This window comes from Planococcus citri, chromosome 5 (genome assembly GCF_950023065.1).
Source record: "Planococcus citri chromosome 5, ihPlaCitr1.1, whole genome shotgun sequence".
NCBI classification, from domain to species: Eukaryota; Metazoa; Arthropoda; class Insecta; order Hemiptera; family Pseudococcidae; genus Planococcus; species Planococcus citri.
The window spans coordinates 35,350,887-35,374,809 of NC_088681.1; the positions used below are offsets into that span (position 1 = coordinate 35,350,887).

Below are 23,923 nucleotides of genomic sequence, written 5' to 3' on the forward strand. Positions count from 1 at the left end.
CTATTGAAAATGGTTTCGAATCGTTCTGAGCAGTTCTGGAGCCTTCAGCGGATTTTTAAAAATTGAAATATTCACAAAATTTTATTTAAAAAAGTTGAAAACCCAAAAATCTACTTGGCGTCCTTGAGTCGATTGAAGATGGTTTCAATCCGTTCTGGAGCCTCCAGCCATATTTTAAAAATTCCAGATTATCAAAAAAGTGCCATAAAATCTTACAAAAAAAAAAATTCTGGAGGCTCCAAAACGCCTGGAAACCACCTTCGATCGACTCAGCATAATAAAACTGAAGTAAAAAGTAAATTTTACTTTTCTAACTTCATTGAGTAGAATTTTGTTAAAATTTTAAATTTTCAAAAATGTGTTAAAACTCTTCGATTGTTCAAGACAGTTTAAAACTGTTCCAAATCCGCTCAAGAAATCAAAAATAGAATGCACTCGTTTTTTAGGTTGATTTGGTGAAATTCTGGGTATTTAAATTTAAACCCCATCTGGTGACTTCTGGTGAATCTGTCACCCAGAAGTCACCAGACTTTCAAAAAAAATGTCTAGGGCCATGAGGACATTATGGTGTTTTTTTCATCATAAATTCACCTGAAAAAAGGTAAAAAAAACTCACTTGTGACTTCTGGTGAATGTCAACAAAAAGTCGCCAGAATTCACCAAGGAGTCATCGGACTTTCAAAAAAAAAAATATCTAGAGTCATGAGGACATTCTGGCGATTTTTTCATCATAGATTCACCATAAAAAAGACGATAAACCCACCTGGTGATTTCTGGTGAATCTGTCACCAAGAAGTCACCAAAATTCAACAAGGATCACCAGATATTCTAAAAAATTTTCAAACGCAGTGAAGACAATCAGGTGCTTTTTTCACCAACAATTCGCTACAAAAAAAAACAAAAAAAACGATAAACCCACTTGGTGACTTTTGTTGAATGTCACCAAAAAGTCTCCAGAATTCACCAAGGAGTCATCAGACTTTCAAAAACAATTTTTAGGGCTGTGAAAACATTCTGAAGATTTTTTCATCATAAATTCATCTGAAAAAAGGTAAAAAAAATTCACTTGGTGACTTCTGGTGAATGTCACCAAAAAGTCACCAGAATTCACCAAGGAGTCACCAGACTTTCAAAAAAAATTCTAGGGTTATGAGGACATTCTGGTGATTTTTCCAACACAAATTTACCTTTAAAAAAATCTAAAAACTCATCTCGTGACTTCTGGTGAATCCGTCACCAAGAAGTGACCAGAATTCATCAAGGATCACCAGACATTGACAAAAAAATGTCTTGGGTCATGAGGTCATCCTGGTGATTTTTTCACCAACGATTCGCCATAAAGAAGACGATGAACCAACTTGGTGACTTCTGGTGAATCTGTCACCAAGAAGTCACCAGAATTCATCAAAGAATCACCAGCCATTCAACATATTTTCAGGGGCTTGCTGACATTCTGGTGTTTTTATCACCAACAATTCAGCTGATTTAATATTAAAAACTTCACTAAAAATTGAATTTCGGCTGGTGATGTATTTTTGCATACACTGAAAAAAATGAACAGTACTGAGTGCCTCAAAAAGAAGGTATTCAATGCCCGTTTCGTAGGAAATTTGGGATACGACGGAATCAATGTAGTGAGATCTTCGATGAGGGATTCATTACATTCTCGCAGCAATGCCTACTAGCACTACTACATACATTTGAAGGACACGCGACGTGTCATTGTGCAATGTAATGAATCCCTTGTGCAAGGTACCTATAAAAACGGATGCTGAATACCTTAATTTTCAAAAATTAAAAACAAGGGGTAGGGGTGAGTCTATCTGATAATGATTTTCACTACTGTTATACTCGCATTTTTTAGAACTTTTCATGATCAACACTTTTAACGAAAAATCTGTCACCTATATACCTCATGGGGATTCGAACTGGGGGCCCTACGTTTCCTAACTACTTGTCCTACCTATTCGGCTATCAGAGCACTACAGCGATGAGGGCATTAGAAGGACATATTTGCGTGTCTGAAAATTTTTGTCACGTACAAAATAGGCTTGGGAGCAATATTTTTGTGTATTTGTGCAACTGTTTCGAAATTATTTTTTTCAGTGTAATTTTAGTTAATTTTTCGTAAATTAAAAAAAAATTTGCACTATTTTGTCATTCTTTACCATTTTTAAGTAAATTTTGGAACACTTTCAGATTTAGTTCAATCATTACCTTAATTCTGAGGGATAAGTGCACTGTTTCGAAATTATTTTTTTCAGTGTAATTTTAGTTAATTTTTCGTAAATTAAAAAAAAATTTGCACTATTTTGTCATTCTTTACCATTTTTAAGTAAATTTTGGAACACTTTCTGAAATCTTATGCAATTTATGTAGGTAAAATTTAGAACAATTTCCCCTGATTTTATTTCATCAATTTTTGCACATTTTCAACAATTTTCGATACAAGTTATCAAAATTTATCATCAGCGATTTTTTTTTTCAATTTTCATCGCTCACTTGTAGGCTGATGCACGCATTTACAGCACCAAATGTTCCAACTCCCCTTAGACATTCTTACATTCAAAAAAATTAAAAAGCCAGTTTTAATATTAAGAAATACACGCGCTTCGAGACCTTTTATTTTTACACCTCATTTCTCCACGACCTCGTAACGAGCGCGGGTTTATTTGCCATGATTTACGAACATTTCATACGTGTCATATTTTTCATAATTTTAGTTTACTTTGTGAATAGCAACGTATTCACGAACCGTTGACGGTAATTTTTTAGCCACCCTCTTGTTTACCGATCCGAATCCAAAATTTCGTGTCTTATTTAGAAAATAAACGTTCACATTTCTATATGTAAACGTATTTAATTATACGTTAAAAATGTACACAAGCTTAAGACGAAGAGCACCTATAACTTGTCGACTATAAATAAAGTAGGTAATCTTACGAATTGCCATTTAGCATCATCGCTTTGTATATACGATCGGCAAGCGATACGTACGATATTTATTTCTTTCACAACGACGTGTTAATTGATAAGGCTGAATGAGTAAAAAAAAATTATACGCTCCGCTTTGGGTGTTGTTGGGTGCGCGTTAATTAAGGCAAAAATTTCGGCCCCCAAAAAAAGCACCTACCAACACTTTTGCTAAATTTACATAACCAGCACTCTAAATAATTGGAAACACGCTGCGATATCATCGCCAACGAAAGGAAACAATTAATCGCCGAATTATAATATGTATAATGTGGCGCGTTGCTCGCACTTCATACTGTGTAAAATGCATCAAGATAGCCTCACTTATCCATTAATTACACCTTCGTATTATAGCGAGTTTAATTAGGCATTAAATGTATTTATGACTAACTTCCCAATGACCTGAGAGACGAGTATTAGTATAACAATTAATCACTTATGATATTCCAGTATAGGTACCTAACTGCAAAAGCTGGCTGAATTAAGCACCATTTTTGCTGCGTCTGTATAAACCTTTAAAATCGGGTTGGTATTGCGGGGGGAGGGGGAGAGGCTGTGTAAGAAAAAAAAACCACCCGGAGAACGTTCGCGTTGTGGATTTCGTATAAATCATACTCTAAGCTTAATAGCGTCCGCAACGGATGGCATAAAAATAATCCGCACAAAGAAAATAATTCTATTCGAACCTCTTTCTCGAAAAACTAGGTTATTGCTTTGTGCCAGAAAAGAGACACGCATTTTTCCACAGAGAATAAGGTAAGGTGAGTCGAGGCTCGTTTTCAAAAATAAGATATATTTTTTCATCTCGTTTGTATGTACACGTCGCAGATTGTGGTGAAATTATATCCTTTTGTAATGCCTCTTCACATGCTGTTCCACTGGAGGGGAGGGGAGGGAAAAGCTTTTCGAATAATTTCCAAGTAAACTATACCTCCGTTTAGAGCAAGTTTTCCAGCAATATTTTTCCAGGAAATCAGAGGATTTTGACCAAATTCAAGGAAGATTTTCATTTTGAGTTGAAAATTATTACTCAGAAAATTGTTTAGCTCCGGAGGTTCTCCTAGAGGAAATTAAGGTCTCCATTGAATTTGGTCAAAATACCCCCAATAATTAAAATTCCAGCTGCCCAAACTGATTTTTCAGTTTTTGGCAAATTTTTGAAAACCCAACATTTACCATTTTTGGCAATTTATGATTAGGTAGATATTTTAAAAAACAAGCAAACAAAAAAGTAGGTACTAATTAGTCCTGAAATTAATATCGACTCCTCTAAACAAATTCCCTAAATTTCTCGATGAATTTTTTATTTTCTCCAGAAGGTGTGGAAATAAATTTATATAAACAGCTGAAAATCGAGTTATGGTTTATTCGATCAACCTGTTTAACGAGTTTATTCACATTTGAGCCAATTTCCAAGCCAACACCTTAAAATGCATATTTTTGACCAGCATATCCAGGCTCAAAATGAAAAAAAAAATGATAATAATAAAAAAATAAATAAATAAGAAACCAAAAAAATATTTGTCTGCTTGGAAATTGGCTCATATGCAGGGTTAGGCAACCTCTTTTTGAAACTCTCTTTTAAAACTTCTTTTTAAAAAAAGAATTGAACTCTGAATTGATGAGTCTGTCTAAGGAGTTCGATTCTTTCTCAACACATTTGTTCAATTTTTAAAATTCATTCACCAGCACCGTTTTATGAGAAAAATTACCACGTGAGGCGCCTTCCCTCAAAAAACACCTTTCATTTTTATTAATAAAAATTATAATTTTTTTTTCTCTGAAAAAAAAGGAAAATCATTTCAATTTCCAAATGGCTCGTCTAAGAATGCAATACCTATTATTTCAATTTCTCGAACTTTTTGAGCTTTCCTCAACTCTTAGCACATTTCTAGAAGAATTAAAAGTTCGTCTGGTGGTGCAGGCAGCAGTGACCTTTTAACTTCCTGAAGAAGCTCAAAGGGAACTGCAAAGGAAAGTTTGAATGCCCCAAAACACAGCATAATAATATCCTTTTATGGTTCGACAAATTGCGAGAACAAATCTTCATAATAAAGCAAAGTTGAAATAAAACAGGGTCAAATGTCACAGTGGCTTTTGATTTTGAAAAATTTTCATTTTGGAAGACAGTTGCACTTGTACCTATGGAAAATTTGATAATTTCTAAATTTTTACATTAAAAACGAGATGCTGAAGTACATCTCATTTTTAAAAATCAAATTCAATTGCAAAATAAAATTTCAGCAAATTTCAAAAATTTAAAATTTTTGTTCTCAGTGCATTTTTAAAATTTTTTTAAAATCAAAAATGGGAATTTTTCCAGAAAAAAACATATTTTTTCTCAAAAATTTCTAAAAATTTCAGCTTTTAACCGAATGTTTCCGAATTTTGAAATTTCAAAATGAAAATTTTTGTAACTAGAAACCCCTGTGATACCTGATCCCGTATCTCATTCCAATTTTGTTGTGATAATTTGAAAATTTTTCTTGGTGAGATGTTAAAGTCTTCAAAAAAAGAGAATGAAGTGTTTCGTTAAAATTTTTTCTTGCGATTCTTTAAAAAATTTAGCCTGAGGAAATAGACGGGAAAGCAATTTGAACAAACTCCGTAAATAAAGACCGCCGATCCAACGATCCTTTCAACGATCATTTTTGAAAGAAATCAAATAAAAAATGAACTCAGAGCGAACTTTGAGTAGGAGTTGAAAAAAAAACTTTTCGCCCAACTCTACTGAAAAAAAAAAGTATCTACTGAATTAGAAAAATCAGCACTATTTTTTCACACTTCCAGTGTCTGCAAATCGATTAGAAACGCGACAGTATGGCGATTTAATGGTAAATCGCGCACATCTTCCCATGGGCACAAATATTGCATTAGTAAGAACCGAGATTGGTTGGTTTTTATTACCTTCGAAGCTATAAACCAACCATGTCACGTACTACCGGGTGAAAAGAAATCAAATTGAAGTTCTCGACGTCGATGAACGTCTCGCACCGCAGTTTTAATTTGCCCGCCAAAACCATAAAATGCGTTTTTGTTGGTGCAATCGTTAAATACGTTTAATTTGCTATAAAGTAGCTAGATTGTAAATTTTATATCTCAGCCGATGAGCCGAAAACCTCGTGTGATTGCGTATGTATGTGTTTTTATGAATGAAAAAAGACAGGGCGCGAGTCTGAGGGACCATGAGGGATCATCTCACACACAAATAAACGTGGGTCAAGAGATTCGCCGAGCGTCGCCAGAGACATTGAAAAAATATATAGGGAGTTTCAAGTGCTCGCTATTATATGCTATGTATAGAGTGTAAAAAGGTACTCACGTTTGTCGTGTGTGCGAATGATTGTGATTTTGATATAGATCTTTTTGAAAATATTAGCAACGTGTGCGTTATTATTGGGAGGTTCATCGTGGTTGATCGATTATTTTTTTATCCAAAAACCCTCTTATTTGAGTTACTTGAGTATTCTCTCGGTATAAAGATGCGGCGAAACGAGCTTTAGTGGAAATCGTATTACGCTAATATTACGATACCTTTTAGTATGGCATTTGAATGTAAAATCAAGGTAATCTGTTTTGAAATTCAGTCTGAACGACTTGAATAATGGAGCTAACCCGTTCGTAAAGACGTTAAGGTTTTTATAAATCGTTAATGGCTTTCGTATTTTTATTCTTTGTGCGGTTTAAGTTTTCGACTGGTTATTACTTTGCATGCTAATTCGACCAAACAGCGAGTTCAGATATTGATATGGCCATTGTGATAGGAAGAGTATTGTAAGTAGCCATATAATCAGCTCCGGAAGACGAAAAAACTCGAATACATCCTACGAATATGGCTAGGTATCTATTCTTTCCTGTTTGAGAACTTGGTTAGCAAATTATCAAATCTTCATTTTCGGATGGAATTTGTTTCAAATCACAGCTAGTAACTTTTCTGTTCCCTTAGTTCTTTACTTCTGTATTTTTTACTCGACTTCGGTAACATATCAATCAATAACGAAGAAAACTTGTACTTTTTAGGTAAAAACCAGCAATTCGTCATTCTCACTTATCCTCAAAAATCACACCCGCAGGCAAATCATTCGCTGATGAAGTCTCCATTATCGCGGTATTCATTTTCACACTCATCAATAACCCGGAAAACTCACGAAGCAAGAAAAAAAACACTATCTCTAGCTCGCGATAATACATTTCGCACGTTTTTTGTGGAAAATTTTTTCCTCTAGAAAGTGAATTTATAAGTTATTCCGTCGAAGCGCAAATAAAACGATAGCATCTCTATCGAGTGGGAACTGATTCGTTGCGAGTATTATTTTTCAAACTATAAATCACATTATAACGTTTGTATTTCTCGGAGCGAACGCATAGCTACCAAGAGAAAGAGATTGGGATGGGGTACGGGGGTACGTTCTTGCACATAGAGAAAAACTCTATGGTATAGTACATAGGAAAGAAAAGCCCGAATGTGCTCTCTTTTCTCACGATGCACAAAATGAAGAACAAAAGCGCACCAAATAAACAAATAGACAATTAGGTAAATAAAATAAAAGCCTCAATGGGACGAAGGTATGTGTTTGTTTTGTTTATTGTGTTCATTGTTGGTAAGAAAACTCCATACACACGGAGCGATGTAGGCAAAGGCATATATAGGTACGTACTCGTAATACGCGTCAAGGGAAAAAAGAAAAGCAAAGGCGGGCGTATTCCCTTCAAAAACGAGTCTCCTATAATGAAAGGCATTACTTTTATCCTTAAACGGTGCAGTTTATAGAAAAGAAAAGTGAAAACATATTTGAACTTTCATCCCCCTTAAACTTTTCGCTTAAAGGTTTTGGCTGCTTTTATCTGCACTTCTTGTTCTGTTCATCGCCGCGTCTATCTTGCTCGAAATATAGAAAGCTTATTAAGTGAACGAGTAAACGCGCCTGTAACTTGAACTAGACTATCAGAAAAAGTAAAGATCTTGATTGTCTGAGTAGTAAAAGGCGAGCTTTAAAATTCGCGCGCTACCCGATCTTGTTTCTTCTCTCTTCTATGCACCTTAGATACACCGTTCCCTTTTCTTACGTACACTCCCGACCCCCGTATCCTAAGTTCTCTCCTTTTTACTTATATAAAGTGTAAGCAGTCATACGCATCGTTGATTTCGCACTTATTCATTTTCCACCGATAAAAAAAAACGAGAGCTCTTTCTTCGCGCTAAAATGTAACGATGTCAAAAACCATAAGTAGCTTTTAATGTCGCATTTTCCTGCTCGTTGTTTTACCGCACTACGACTATTCTTTTCTCTTCGCTTTAATATGGCCATATTTTTCCAATTTTTATTGATACGTTTGGGATCACAAGACAGAAACACTTTTAAATAGTTTGTAGGTAGGTATTGTCATAACCGTTTCTTTTTAAAAATTTTCACATTTTTAGCTAAAAAAAAACCGAAATTTATTATTTTTATTAGAAAACTTGTAAGCTATTTTCATGTTGGAGAAATCATAATCCACTGTGGCAATTTCAACAGACTAAATTCTGAGGCAGGAAATTTTTAAAAACATGAACTTTCAGGTTAATTTTTCAACGAACAGAAAATATTTAAAAATTCAATTGATCTGAAATGATTTTTTGAATAGGCCTTTTAGTCATATGATTATAATTTCTTTTTCGTACTTTTTTCACAATAATATGTAATAGAACCTACATAACCCAATCAGCATAAAAATTTTTGAACTAGACAAAGGCAAATTGACAGAGAACCTCAAAATGCACCACCACCAAAAATATCATGTGCTAAAATGCACTTTTTTTGATTTTTGACGAATTTTAAAACATTTTAATTTGGCTAATTTCTCATGAAAAAAAAATCAAAATTTTATCAAACTGGCATAAAAAGCTGAAATTTGGTTTGTACTCCATTTTTGACCTCTCGAGTCAATTAGTGATGGTTTCGAACCATCCTGAAGCCTCCAAGGATTTTTGGAATGTTCCAATTTTCGAGGAAAAAAACGTGGCCTTCTGATTCATCAAATGGGTTACCTGAAATTTTGCGAGAAATTGAAATATCCCAACAAGAATTTTTCTTGAGAATTTTTTAAGAATTTTGAGCTGAAAACTGGGTCATGCAAGTTTTGCTTTTTTGAAAAGGTGTCATGCAACCTATCGAAATGTGTTAGGCCAATAATTTCACGAATAGTCCAAATATTTTGATCACATTTTTTAAAAACCAATTTTGAAGATTTTTTGCACAAATTCAAGTGATGATTCTCGAAATTTTTGAAAAAGTATCACGTGTCCCCTATCAAAAAGTGGATTAAAACTTCGCGAAAAAAAATCAAAAAAAATGTCGATCATTATTTTGAAATTTCTACTTGAAACTTGGAAATTATCATCACTGCCCGGAAAACTGACTCAATTCTGAGTCCCCAATTGTTCAAAAGTGCTCAAACAAAGTTGAGATTGAAATTATTTTTGATTCACTCGCAAAGTTTCAACTAATTTGATAAATCGCGTGATACTTTTTCAAAAATCCAAAAAATTACGATCCAACTATAAGCTCAAAATTCTTTAAAAACACCCGGAAAACGTTTATTGAAATACTTATTCAATTTTCTCGCGGAATTTTTACCCATTTTCACAGATTGCATTTCATTTTTTCAAAATAAAAATCAAATCATGACCCATTTTTGGACTCAATTTTTTTTTCAGAAATACCCTCCAAAGAAACTAAAATATTTGATTTTTTCACAAAATTTTTGACCATTTTAGATTACAAAAGTTTGAACTTTGATCCAGTTATTTGAATTTTTCTCAAAATTTTAACCCATTTTATTAGTAGAAATGTTTTCAATTATCTGGGAAATCATTATGATCCAATTTTGCACCAATTTTTTACAAAAATGCTCAAAAAACACTTTTATTAAAATGTTTGAATTTTTCGCAAATTTTTAACCCTTTCTGATAGGTACTTAGCTAGGAAGCGTGAAACTTTTTTAAAAATTCAGATAATCAAATGACTCGATTTTGAAGGATTTTTTTTCAATACCACAAACAAAAGCTGTGATTCAAAATGCTTGAATTTTTTGCGAAATTTCAGCTTCTTTTAACAGGTTGCATGACACATTTGAAAAAAAAAAACCAAAAAAAAACAACTTGAATCACGACCGAATTTAGGACTGAAAATTTTTCAAAAATACATTAATTAAAAAAACTTGAACGGTTCATCATTTTAATTACGTCTTTTTTCTCTCTCTAATGTATCTTCCTGGATGAAAATTTGCACCATGATCGAAATCAATCAATTTTTGGTAATGCTTCCTTTTTCCCAGTATTTTGCCCCTTCCTCAAATTTTTTTGAACTTCAAAATTTTCCGGAGTCTTGAGTTTTTATGAAACATTTTTTCTAATCTTTTCCTATTAAAATCAGGAAATTTCTTCAATTTTTTCAACTCTGAAAAATTGTTCAAAAATTTTCACTTTTTCAAAAGATTCACCTTCAAATTAAAAAATACAGGTACCCATTTATCAGTTTTTTTTTTGTTTTTTTTGGACATGAGAAAATCATATCGAATTTTATTCGTTTTTCGTGTCAAAGTGCCAACGGTTCGTAACCTTTTAGTATATACAATTGTTTCATATGAGCTGCCAGAGGAGATCATAGTTGTAAATTCTACACGTATGAAAGACTGTATGAAATGGCGGAAATCAGGGTACATAGTTGTATATTAACCGAACACTACACAACCAAACAAGCACGTAACATGGCTGCAAACGAGGTAGGTAAATTATACGACGCGATAAATTTGCCATTTCTTTGCAGCGGTAAATGGCGCAATTTCAGTACCAAGTACGAGTTCGGTTGGTAAATTTGTTGAAATTATTCGAAAAATGAAACATGGTATCGGGGCGTGTTACTGATAATGCGAATTACTCCCTTAATTAGGCTACGGAAAGCGTTTAAAATTACATTCTAGTACATCTATGTATGTATATACTATATACGTATCCACGAGGGCATCGAGATGAAGCTTAGGGAGACCGGCGAGGGGCAGGGTAGTTGAAAGGATCGTATATATGTAACGTTACAAATTACCAGAAATATTTCCAACAACGAGATCATTGTGTATAAAAGGTCGGTACACCCCGGAGAACCTTATAGGCTCGATGTGTTAATCAGTCTGCGGTCTATACAACGTGTGTGAGTATGCCTCTCCTCTCTCTCTCTCTCGATCCTTACCTCTTTTACTCCGAGTATGTAGTATAGTATATAGATGTATAAATGCATATATGTGTAACTGAAAACTAAAACAGAAACATTGGAAACTGAAACTGACACGAACATAGCTGTGTTATACAGAGTGTATAGTTTACCTGAAAGTGAGAACTGATTTATAACCACTGTCACACCTCCAACTCCGCGTACATACAATCTCCGTGATATATGTACTTTATACGTATGCGAATGTATAATAGGTACAGGGGTGTACAAACAAGGGTCTATCTTCGGTGAATGTTACTTATTTATGTGTTGAATTTGACGACTATTGCATTGGAATTGTTGGAACTCATCCATCAGCGTGAATATTAAATAAATTCGAGTCGTATGAAACTCTTTTTTTTTCACCCACCCACCTTCATCTCTCTGCCTCTTTACCTACTCACAATCCCTGTATTGCAAGGCGGCATGCAGCCCTCTGCACGCAGTCCTGCCTCAATGTTTTATTTTCATTATACATCAACTGACAGGTTATTATTTTTTTCGTTTTTTTCCTCTCTAGAGTCGTCTGCACCGAGAGCTGAGTAAACCGGAAGATTCTCAACCACCTGTGAAATAGTATTAATGAATGACGCGGTTGTACGTCTGACTCTTATGAACCCACCGCCGATACTATTTTCAGACTTGATAACTTCTTACTCGCGACGTATCCAAATGTGATAATTTTTTTCTTTTCGTTTTTTCGCTACTGAAGAGTTGGCCGAGGTAAAGGAAACTGTCAACAGAAATTTAATATGATGGGTTGTTGGTGGATTTTTTTTGCGATTTGCATTTCCGGTTTGCTGATATTTTAGGGATTGAGATGAATACGTATGTAGTAAGGGATTTCTAGCCATTTTTATAGGTTTTGAAAAGGTTAAAGAACTGATCTGCGATGAGAGAAGAAATCAAGATGTAATTTATGAATTTTGATGACGAGCCAAGCAATATTATGTGAACTTCTTGATTAGGATGTGATTTATGGGGATGGTGTAATTGATGGGGTCAGTTGAAAATCCATTCAATCCGTTCTCTCATTTCCTTTTCTTCTCTCGACGTGTCAAGTTGGTACATACATTATTTTAAAAATGAGTAATCCTCAAAAACATGCTTCCCAACTTTGAAAATAAGTAGGTATAAATGCTGACAAATGAAACCTTTTGAACTCTTCAATTCGAAGGAAGCTAGATTGAATCGAAAGATAGCATTTCCTAAAACCCTGGTAACCAAACTTTCAACAGCAAAAGTTCATTTTTGAATTTTTGGAAAATTTTTGAAAATTTAAAAAACTGTTTCAAGGGTGATTCTGAATTTTTTCATAAAATACAAATTTTTTAGAGCAAAGAGAACCAATTTAAATAATTTTTTCAATTCAACTTCCACACATCAACAATTTCTAGTTTTCGGTTATTCTGGAGCCTCCAGCAATTTTTCAATTTTCTCCAGGAACTTGAAATCGCTCTGGAAGGACACAAAATAAACTATAGAACCTATAACTTTGGTTGGTGCTCATTGGACACCCTCGCGACCGTTTCAAGATGTTACTGGGAACTTTCAGAAGTGCTAGTTCAAAAAAGAATTTCTGACCAATTTGTGGATGAATTCCAAAAAAATGAAAAAATTAAATTTTCAAAGAAAATATTTAAATTTAATGAGCGTTTTTTTTTGACAAGATATAGTCTGGTGTGTTTTCACGATCATCCTACTAAAAAAAATCTCAATTCGACCTTTTTGCAGCCTCCAGCAAGTTTTCAAATTTCACCAAGAACTTTCAAATCGTTCTCGAAGGACTAAAACGGTCAAATTGCGATTGTTTTCGGATCGAGTGATCATTTAGAGGCACCAGACGATATATTCCCCCCCAAAAAAAACTCATCTTATACCTTCCTTGCTGATTTGATTTTTTTTCACTTTTTCTGTATTTTTAATAAAATTGGTCAAAAATTCACTTTTGATCTCACACTCCTGGAATTTCGTGATGAGCATTCTAAAATGGTCGAAGGAGGTTCAACAAGCACCGATCTATATACGTTATAGGAGCCAAAGTTCATATTTTTTTAGCCTTTCATCTGGAGTGATTTGAAACTTCTGGAGAAAATCAAAAGATTGCTGGAGGCTTCAGAATAGCTTAAAACAAGTATTTGTTGACGTATGAGAGTTGAATGAAAATAATTATTCATATTTGTTCAGTTTGTTCAAAAAAATTAATATTTCATGAAAAAGCTCAAATTTGTCCTTAAAACAGTTTTTTTGATTTTTTTTTTCAAATTCTCAAAAAATTTGAAATTTTGATCACGAGGGGGGAGGGGGGTTAAGACATGCTTCTTCTTCCTACTTCGGTTCAAATTTTAAATCAAAGGGACGTATCCATCAGGTAGATTAAGACTCCAAGACGAGATACATTGTCTCGACCAAGGCATTTATCATCTCATAAGAGTTTTTTAATAGCAATGAAAACACATTTAATATATTCACTTAGTTAAGTAGATAGTTACCTATCCAAATAAGATTGACATAATATACGTACGAAAAAAAAAACTGAAATACAAATTCCTTTAAATATTTACAACAGCGAAAAACTGTTTTGTAAGTCTCAAGTGATATATTTAGTACCTTCAAACGAAAAAAAAATTCAACCAAGAGAATATTCCGTAAAAAATTGTAATTTCCTAATAAATAATAATACGGCGTAAAAAGACGTATTTTTTCCTTCGTGTACCTAAAAAAAAGCCATGCACGTGAATCCACATCCCCAACGACGAAGCGCAGACAACGAAATTTTCATGTAAAAATTATCGAGTTAAAATATTCCTTTGGCGAAGTCGTAGAAAATGTAACTTTTTTCTGCAAAACATTCCCCAGCGAATAAATCTTTGGAAAAATTTTCGCATAGGAATATCGTATACGAGCTAATCTCCTTTGAAGTAGGTTTTCAAAAATATTCTCAAATAAACTTATTAAAATTAGTATAGTGTTCTGTGTACTGTATAATCTGGGTCATTGGGTCGTTTTGAAATATTAAAAACTTTATTTTCAGCCAGAACTTGAAAGATATGGTTTAGCATTCGTACGTGAAATATTCGAGTGTGAAATTCGTGATAAAATTTCTTTTTCTAGGAATACTTATATGGTGCATGATTTCATTTTGCAGCAGAAGCTATAGGTATTAGTAGCTGCGTGGAGAGTAAAATGTTAAAACAAAAATATAATATGATTCCGACCAATGTGGTCTTTGACATTTCAAATTCGACGAGGTTTTTTTACGAGTAGTTTGGCAACGTATACGAGTATTAAAAAAAAAAGGTCAACTTTGTAAAGTCCATTCGCATTCGCACGTACTCTCTAAACTTAAATGTTAGAAGTTCAAAAAGTTCGTTCATACGATTCGTAAATTGAAGTTGAAAGTTTGTTTCGCTTTTTGCCCAACGTACCACTAAGTAAATTATCTTTCGTTCCGAGAACTATATAATATGTAGCCATAGGTAGGTAGGTAGATGAAAGTAACTGGAGTTGGTAGGATTTTGGACGCCTATGTCAATGTGTAGGTGCAAAGTGATTTACCTAAAATGAAGGAAAAATTGTTACAATATGTTGAAAGGTTTTCTACATGGATATGTATTCAAACAGGATGAGATAGAACTGATAGAAGAGTGCAAAAAGCAAAAAGGGGTTCAAGGGTATTATTCAATTTTTTTACAAAATCTAAAAATTTTTGTAAGTGGGATCGAGATTAATGACCTCCAATAACATCACGTTCAAAAATTTTGCCAAATTCGAGGGAAAATATTCTCAGTACTTCCTACTACCCCTATTTCATATATTCATCAATTAAAATTTTGCTTTCAGATTTCATTGAACAAAAATTCCTCAGACAATGATTAAATCTAACGATTCCAAAAACATGAAAATTGAACTATCGACCTTGTTTGAAAAACTTTTCGACCTTTGGTCAAAGTTCCACTACATTTTTCATAAACTCCAATATCATCTACTCTCTTGACTCTGGGACATCTCTTGAAAAAAGCAATTTGTCATATTTTCCACAATTTCCAATAATGAGTAAGGAGTACACATTCAACTACACGATTATTTCGTCCCCAAATACGATATTTCAATAATTTTGAAAGGGAACGTGCGCCAACACGATGAATTACCGCAAATACGCCCAAAATTGACGGATCCAGTAAAGGCATAACGAGGACGAGGACGACGATGAAGAAGAAAGTTAGTCATCGTGGATGATTATGGCCATGTGTTCGACCCTCGATTACCCTCTTCTTATTAATTACCCCATCTTGGTTATGTGACTGCGTGAAAAATACACCGAGTACCTAGTTTCCCAGAATAACGTATAATTTTACACATTTAGCCCTCGTTTAAGAAACGCCGGGCTCGGGCTGCTGTATTCGGTCAGATGAATATTCCATTAGAGGGTAGAGAGAAGTGCATCGAGTACACATATCGTACGTGTATAGCGTTGCCTTTACGATGGTCGTTGCTCCTTTTTACATGACCGAAATCAATAACGAGACCACAAAAATGATACCGTGATGTGGAATATAGGCAGGCAGCTATAAAAGGCTGTTCGCGACAATAAAGCCATTTCGATTGGGGTGTATAATTAAGTATAGGCTTTATTGAATGAATTTTTCGCCCAAAAATTACATCGGACCACTTAACCACGAGATTGAGTGTATATATTTCGAGAGAGAGAGAGACGAGAGGGAGAAAAAGAGAAAGAACGAGTCGATGAGTGCCATCGAGTGAGAAAATTTAATCGATAAGGTACGCGGGCGTTGTAAAACTTAAATTGGTTTGTGTTTTTATCAAAATGACAGCGGGCTCGGTTGATTGAGAATTGGTAAATTTACATTTCAATACGCGAGCGTCTCTCTTTCCTTATACTCGTAGATGAATTTTTCCTAACCAGAAGGAAGCACCAGGCGTGTATTCCCTTGATATACTCTGTCGTCGTCGTCATCATCATGTTTAGCTTTATTTAACGAACCTTTCTCCCTCGAATCGGTACAATTTTACGTTACGCCAAAAGGTACCTACCTACACTTTTGCAAAGTGATTTTAAATCGAGGACATAAATTTTTGACGTACTTATATTCATTTAACGAATGTTGAATTAAAAACAAACGCAGGAAAAAAATCCAGCAAGGAATCTCGGCCCCTAAAAAGTTATATATATTTTTTTAATAAAAGATTATTTTTAATTTAAAGTCGGAATGCATAGGGGTATTGCCACAGACATAGGGAAGTTAAGATGTCACCGTGTTTGCTTGGGGTATAAAACGTCGGTTTGAATATTAAGATAAAGCAAAATGACAGAGAAGGGTGGAGAGCGGAAAAAGAACAAGAGACTCGCTAAGGTTGTAAAAATGGCTCGCAAAACGTAAGGCGAATCGTAAGCCGTTGGTTTTTCTAAATGGTTTAATAAATGTCGCATTTTATGGCGCTCTGGAGAGACTTAACGTTTCTTATTTGGGTTTCGTTGACACATTATTGTTTGTTAGGAGTCGTCAGTTATCCTTAAAACCCAAATCAGCGTGTCTGTATCCTCTATATACTCGTAGACCTCGTTCTGTATATGGCTGGGATTTCCTTTATATATATGGAGTCTTATATTTTTCGTCATACTGTCCCTGGTCACCTTATTGGTTCAATAGAGAAGAAGTACGAACTTGTTCGCTAAATGCCGACGAAATATGTCGTCGTCGTCGTCGTCGAGATGTAGCTTGGATAACGAGTTATGCTTTGTGATATTCCATCTAATTGGACCGACCTTTTGGAAATTGGCCACACGTTGAATTATTACAGAGAGAGGTTCGATAGGTGCGATATAAAGCTCTTTGATGTACTGTGCGAGATGCTTCGTGATTACCTCATCGTGATGATAATTAATAAAATATATGTGTAGCTTATAGGTAGGTATTCCAATGTAATATCTGTGGTACTTACAGCTATCTAAATGTTGAGCATAATTTGCGGTCTAACGAGCACTCTGTTTCTGAACTGGTGAAGTCTGAAACATAAATATTTAATTTTTTCTTTAGTTTACAAGTTTTACGAATGAGTAAAGCTTTAAATCATTGGACAAGTAGGTACCCAAAGAGAATTGGAGTGAAATAATCATGCTTTCAACCAATCTGATCCTAGATCAAGTGAGAGGAAGGGACAAGAGGTAGCTAGTAGGTCGACATAAAAATCCCTATGGAAGGTTAAATTCGGTTAGTCCAAAAAAGGTCGTAATTTTGAAAAATTTCCTCCAGGAAAAACTTGCTCCATTTTTAGGACACAGACAGACAGAAACTATCTGCAGAATTATGTCATATCTGCTGAAAAAAATTACTCGCGTTGAATTACGAAAGTGCATTTCACCTTTTAACGCTTCGTATGTATACGTGATAAGTTTATCGAAATAAACTGGAAAAAGAGATGAAAAAAATTAGAGATACAGACACACATAGGTAGCCGGTAGGTACATAAAAGACCACAGAGTGAAAAAAAACATAGGGGTAGAAAAAGATGGTACGATAGAGAGCATTACGTTTAGCCAGAGACGCGGTAAGAAACCAAAATCAAAATTGACAAAAGGATAGAAAGGATAGGTTTCTTTGTATATAGCGATGAGTTTAGAGATATTCGTGGATGGACTGTTACGGTAAATAGCTGCTTTAGGATCCCATTTTATAAGTAAGAATCGAGTTCAACTAACGATTAAAGCTCTTTTGAAAAGCCTCTTCTCTTTTTCTGACTTCTTTCTCAGTGTGTATACAACGCTCGCACACTTTAATACATTCAAGCAGTATAACAAAAAAGACCGCTCCTACGAGTAGATCTACCTCGACTATAAGGCAATCTCTAGCCATTTACTTTAATCAAATTATACATATCAATAAAAGAATTTAGATACTAATCTGAAAACCATTGTATAGATTTCCAAGTTTAACTTGCAACGCGGAAGGTTGCATTCGTACACGTAGATATCTATAGAGCCGACGACCATAGAGTAAGGGAAAAAGAGCAGAAAAAGTGTGTAAGCTCTTTTTGACTCGTCCATTTTCTTCATTGAAGAGCCAGGAAAAACCTTCCTTTTATATACACGTTTTCTTTAAATGAAGATTGCGAAACTAGAATAGCAAGGAATTCTTTTATCTTTAAGATTCGCATAAAGGATTCTCGCGAGCCTTTCAAGTCTTCACAATCGGATTTTCTGGCGCTTTTAAGTGAAATGAAATTAACAACGGGATAGGTATAGAGCCTATGTTTTGACTCGTACTCGTATTTTTCATGCTTTTCGTATAACACCGACTGTAGGTAGCTAACAGCAAATTGTCGTGGATTTTTTGTCCCATCCTTTGCTTGTATTCATCATAGACAGAAGAAATGTTTTTAATTTGACAGAAAAGTTGAAGCAGTTTCAAAATCAAATCACCTGGGTACTTATCATGAGTTGAAAAATATTCACTTATACGAATCAATTCGTTCGCGAATGATTCACTAAAATTTATTCAATTCATTTGTGAATGATTCATCAAAAATTGAGTAAAGGAATCAATTCGTTCGCGAATGATTCGCCAAAATTCATTCAATTCGTTCACAAATGATTAATTCATTAAAAATTATTCAATTTTTTTTGTAAATGATTCATCAAAAATTGAGTAAATGAATCAATTCGTTCGCGAACGAGCCACTTATACGACTCCATTCGTTTGCGAATGATTCACAAAAAAATTATTCAATTCTTTCGCGAATAATTCACCAAGAATTATTCAATTCGTTCGCGAATGAATCACAATAAATTATTCAATTCGTTTGTGAATGATTCACCAAAAATTATTAAATTCGTTCGCGAATGATTCACCAAAAATTATTAAATTCGTTCGCGAATGATTCACCAAAATTCATTCAATTCATTTGTGAATGATTCATCAAAACTTTAGTAAAGGAATCAATTCGTTCGCGAATGATTCGCCAAAATTCATTCAATTCGTTCACGAATGATTCATTAAAAATTATTCAATTTTTTTTGTGAATGATTCATCAAAAATTGAGTAAATGAATCGATTCGTTCGCGAACGAGCCACCTATACGAATCCATTCGTTTGCGAATGATTCACAAAAAAATTATTCAATTTGTTCGCGAATGATTCACCAAGAATTATTCAATTCGTTCGCGAATAATTCACCAAGAATTATTCAATTCGTTCGCGAATGAATCACAATAAATTATTCAATTCGTTTGTGAATGATTCACCAAAAATTATTCAATTCGTTCGCGAATGATTCATCAAAAATTGAGTACATGAATCGATTCGTTCGCAAATGATTCACCAAAAATTATTAAATTCGTTCGCGAATGATTCACCAAAAATTATTAAATTCGTTCGCGAATGATTCACCAAAATTTATTCAATTCATTTGTGAATGATTCATCAAAAATTGAGTAAAGGAATCAATTCGTTCGCGAATGATTCGCCAAAATTCATTCAATTCGTTCACGAATGATTCATTAAAAATTATTCAATTTTTTTTGTGAATGATTCATCAAAAATTGAGCAAATGAATCGATTCTTTCGCGAACGAGCCACCTATACGAATCCATTCGTTTGCGAATGATTCACAAAAAAATTATTCAATTCGTTCGCGAATGATTCATCAAAAATGGAGTACATGAATCGATTCGTTCGCGAATGATTCACCAAAAATTATTCAATTCGTTCGTGAATGATTCATCAAAAATTGAGTAAATGAATCTGCGAATCGATTCGTTGGCGAATGATTCACTAACTTTTAGTCAATTCGTTCGCGGGTGATTCGCCAAGAAATCAATCAATTTATTTAATCACCGATCAAATCATTCGTAAATGATTCGATTCGATTGCAAACAGATCAATTGCTATACAAATGTTTCTAAAAAAGTGACTCAATTTGTTCGTAAAAGATTTGTACTTATTTGAAGAAAAATCGGTCTTCTCGCGCATAATGCGTGAGAGTTTTTTGAGCTGTACCATTTTTCCCAAGACAAGTAGGTAGGGTTGGGATTAGAATGAAAAAACTATAATTTTTTTCGAAACTGTCTCCTCTTTGAGGAACCGAATTTCCCCTCTTGGAGCACCTTTGGAGCTCACATTTTGTATAAGTGACTTTGAGTGACTATATAAACTCAAAATAAAAGTTCCTACTAAATTTTGTCAAAATCTTACAACTTTTTTTTTTTTTGTTAACGAGCCATTACTCAGGCTGTGGTGATGAGGCCGATCAAAAAAAAAAAAAAAATGTGATGGTTTTCAATCGAAATTAACCGTTAAGACTTCTGAGTTTTGTCCAATTTGGTGAGATTGTGGATCTCACCATTTCACTCTTCAAGGCTTTTTCTGTTACCTCGCCTTGGAAAAATGATCACCAAATTTTTAATAACCAAGTACACAAGTTTTTGAAAAATCATGGTTCGATATCTTTCATCTCATTTTTTTTCTTTTATTTTTATCATCTCAACGAGCTCACTTCGAGAATATCCAAGAATAGGATCAAAAGTCATGTAACAGTAAAAAAAAATAAAAAAAAGGTCCTTGTTAGTCTAAAGGTACCTGCAATTGCTGCAAACTCAATAAGGTATCTTTTTATTTAACGAGTGTAAAGTGTAATGCACCGGTTCAATGTTCGTGATTTCATCCAGAATATACAGCTGCAGATTGCAGATAAAAAAAGTTTTTTTTTTATTCTTCATGCACCTAGGTACCTCGCAAACCCGAAGAATTTCGCTCTTTTATCACAACCTGTTCCATATCGCAATATAATCGCTATTGTTTCAACGCGAATACATTGTTATTTTTAACATAACAACAGAATAGGTAGATTTTTTTTCACCCGTTCTACAGAATTTTTCCACAGACAGGGCGCCGTTTAATCCAACTCGCAAATCGTGTATTTTTTTTGCTTTTTTCCAAGTCCAAAGCGTAGTACACCGCAATTAGTACCAAAAGCGTACAGATGAATATTTCATATTATGTTCGCATGAAGCGCTACGCAGAAACAGAGGGAAGAGTGTACAAAGCGCATCAACCCGCATTTTCACGTCCAAAGTAAATAAAACTTGGCGAATTTTCACGTGCCACTAATTCGCGTGTATACGTAATTCACGGTACGATACATTACGAATTCTGAATTTATTTAACACGTCGGCGTCGCATCGAGTTATGCATAGAGAGAGTGTCGCTGTCTCGTCGTAGTCTCTCTTTTTCATTCGTACATACCGTATACGTAGCTACACAAAGTATTATAGAGCTAGGTATAGAAGGTAGCAGGTACCTCTACCTAGACTGCGACGACAACATCGCCAATTTTCATCTACCACAAAGCCGAGCCAAGTCGAGGCTCAAGTTAAACATCAACTTCTGTATCGAAGAAGACCGCAAAAACCAACGAAACCTTTATATTTTATAATAAAATCAGCGGAAGCAATCTCGTTCGCTTTATTTTGCCCGTTTTCGTAATTTACATCGCTCAAGAATGCTGCCATTTGCATAAGTAAACGCGCACCGCCGCGAAAAATGACACTGAATTGGCCTACTCGTATAGCATACCCTTACCTAGCAACCTACGTGTCTCTCTGTGTTTCATTTACATTACTAATGAATATATATGGAGGGAATCGACCAAGCTGTCACATCCCTTTTTGAATTGTTCCTCTCTACTCTGTGTGCTATAGAGTCTCCTAATTATACCTACAAACCTATATTCTCGCCACTGTGCCGGAGAAATAATTAATTAAAAATATGTACTGCTCGTATTGTGTACTACGAGTACCTTACCCACTATTTCGCCAGCGATTTACATTTTCAATGCTGTATAAATGCATAGGCAGTAGGCACTATACCCATATCGTATCTATACGATATACACTGGTGTAATAAATATAAAAGGTGAATGAATATGATAGCCTGTGTACTATAGGAAAGGTAGGAATACCACTTGCGGACCCATATATGCAAATTTTCAACTCCTACGAAATCCCAATAAATGTTAGAATTATTTAAAGGTATTCGCGAAAAAATAAAGTTTCTCTTTCGACAAAAAAACTATCCAATTTTTATTTTCCACTCTCACTCCCTCTAGAGATTTGAAAAAAAATTACTTCGATGGTGGAATTGGAACGAATCTCGTTCAATCATTTCTACCCGTGAAAAATTTCAATAATTGATTACATTAGAGCAACTGAAGAGAATAAGAAAGTATATTGAGAGCTAATTTGTCACCATATTTTGAAATTTTTTCGTATCCGAAGTTTTTTTCCGGGTTTTGTTTTTCTTATGAAAGTAATAAATTGAACAGGTATACCTAAGTTTATATGTATACCTACTTTTATACTACGAGCATAACGTTTTTCATTTTAAAACTTTTTTTCGGTTACATTATTCGTGATGATGGGCTTCTATTGAACTAGTGGATTTGTTTATTTGATCCATCCTCTTCGCCCTTCTCACCTTCGCTTCTTCTCTCCTGCCTTCACTTTCATCACGTGCGGACGTAAAATCAGAAATTTACCACCTGCTTACTAAAAAAGAAGTCTTCTCACTTTTCCAAAATATTTTTTGTGTACAAAAACTGGAACTGGGGTATTCTTTTCTCACACATGAAAAATTTTTTACAACTAGGGACTCCTAAAACGATGGGGATTAATAGAACAAAATCTTTGAGAATTTCAATCCCCCCCCCCCCAACAATAGAAAAGCGTCATAATAAAATTAAATTGAAAATTCTGATTTCTGCGTAAAAATTCTTCTGAATGACCTCCCACCCTCCCCTCAAAATCAAGAAAAAACTTCTCTTGATCCATCGGTCATTGAAAAAATGAAAAAAATAAAATGCAACATTTTTTCAACAATTTTTAATTCTATGTTAGAATATTGCTCAAAATAACCTCTTTTCAAGGAGAAACCTCCCCTGGTACAATATGTTGGCTTCCCTCCACAGGACTTCAGAGTTGAAGTTTTTCCTTTAACAGAGGGCCATTTAGATAATTGACTTCTTACGTACTTATTGCTTTAATTTCATTTTTATAACTTTTTTGATCTTGGGGTTCTGCTCAGGAAGGCCAAGGTTGCTTGAGGAAAACGGGAAATTTTTTCGAAAGAAAGTTATTTCGAAGAATTATGACAGAGAAATTGGGAATTTTTGAAGATTTTTTATCATAACTCTTGTAATATTTCATTTTTTTATCTCTTAAATTTTGAGGGCTCCTGGGAAAAAGAGACCAACATTAAAAGCGTTTCTCTTGAAAATGTGATTATTTGTAAAATTGCTATCGAGAATAAAAATGTATTCAAAACTTTTTTTTATTTCTTTCAGCATGAGGTGAGGGAGCCCTATCACCTTTTTTGGACTTGAAGGAAATCAAAAAATATGGGATTATGTTCTAATCAAATTCAACAGTTTAAAGGGCAGTGGGACTATAGAAAATCAAATTTTCAAAATCAGGACCACCTTAAAAAGTATTGTTCCAAAACGACAGGTGGTCTAAAAAAAAAACATTAATTAGGTCCCACAATTTCTTTCTTCGTCGGTTGAGGACATGACCAATTTATCAAAAATAAACATTTCTACTTTTGGTAATTTTCAACCGAATTTCTTCAAATTTATAAACATAAGGACAAATTTCAGACTCTCGATTTCATTTTTTTAATTGTTAGTGAATT

At 34.2% G+C, this 23,923-nt stretch overlaps 1 protein-coding gene across 3 annotated transcripts in view; it reads right to left on the reverse strand.

Annotated features, from left to right (window-relative positions):
* Window positions 1-23,923, reverse strand: part of Ddr (discoidin domain-containing receptor 2) — a 283,685-nt gene that overhangs the window by 120,194 nt on the left and 139,568 nt on the right. For all 3 annotated transcript variants that reach the window (XM_065365262.1, XM_065365264.1, XM_065365260.1), the window contains exon 5: window positions 17,184-17,247. The gene's annotated coding sequence lies outside the window, so the exon portion shown is untranslated. The remainder of the gene's footprint in view (window positions 1-17,183; window positions 17,248-23,923) is intronic.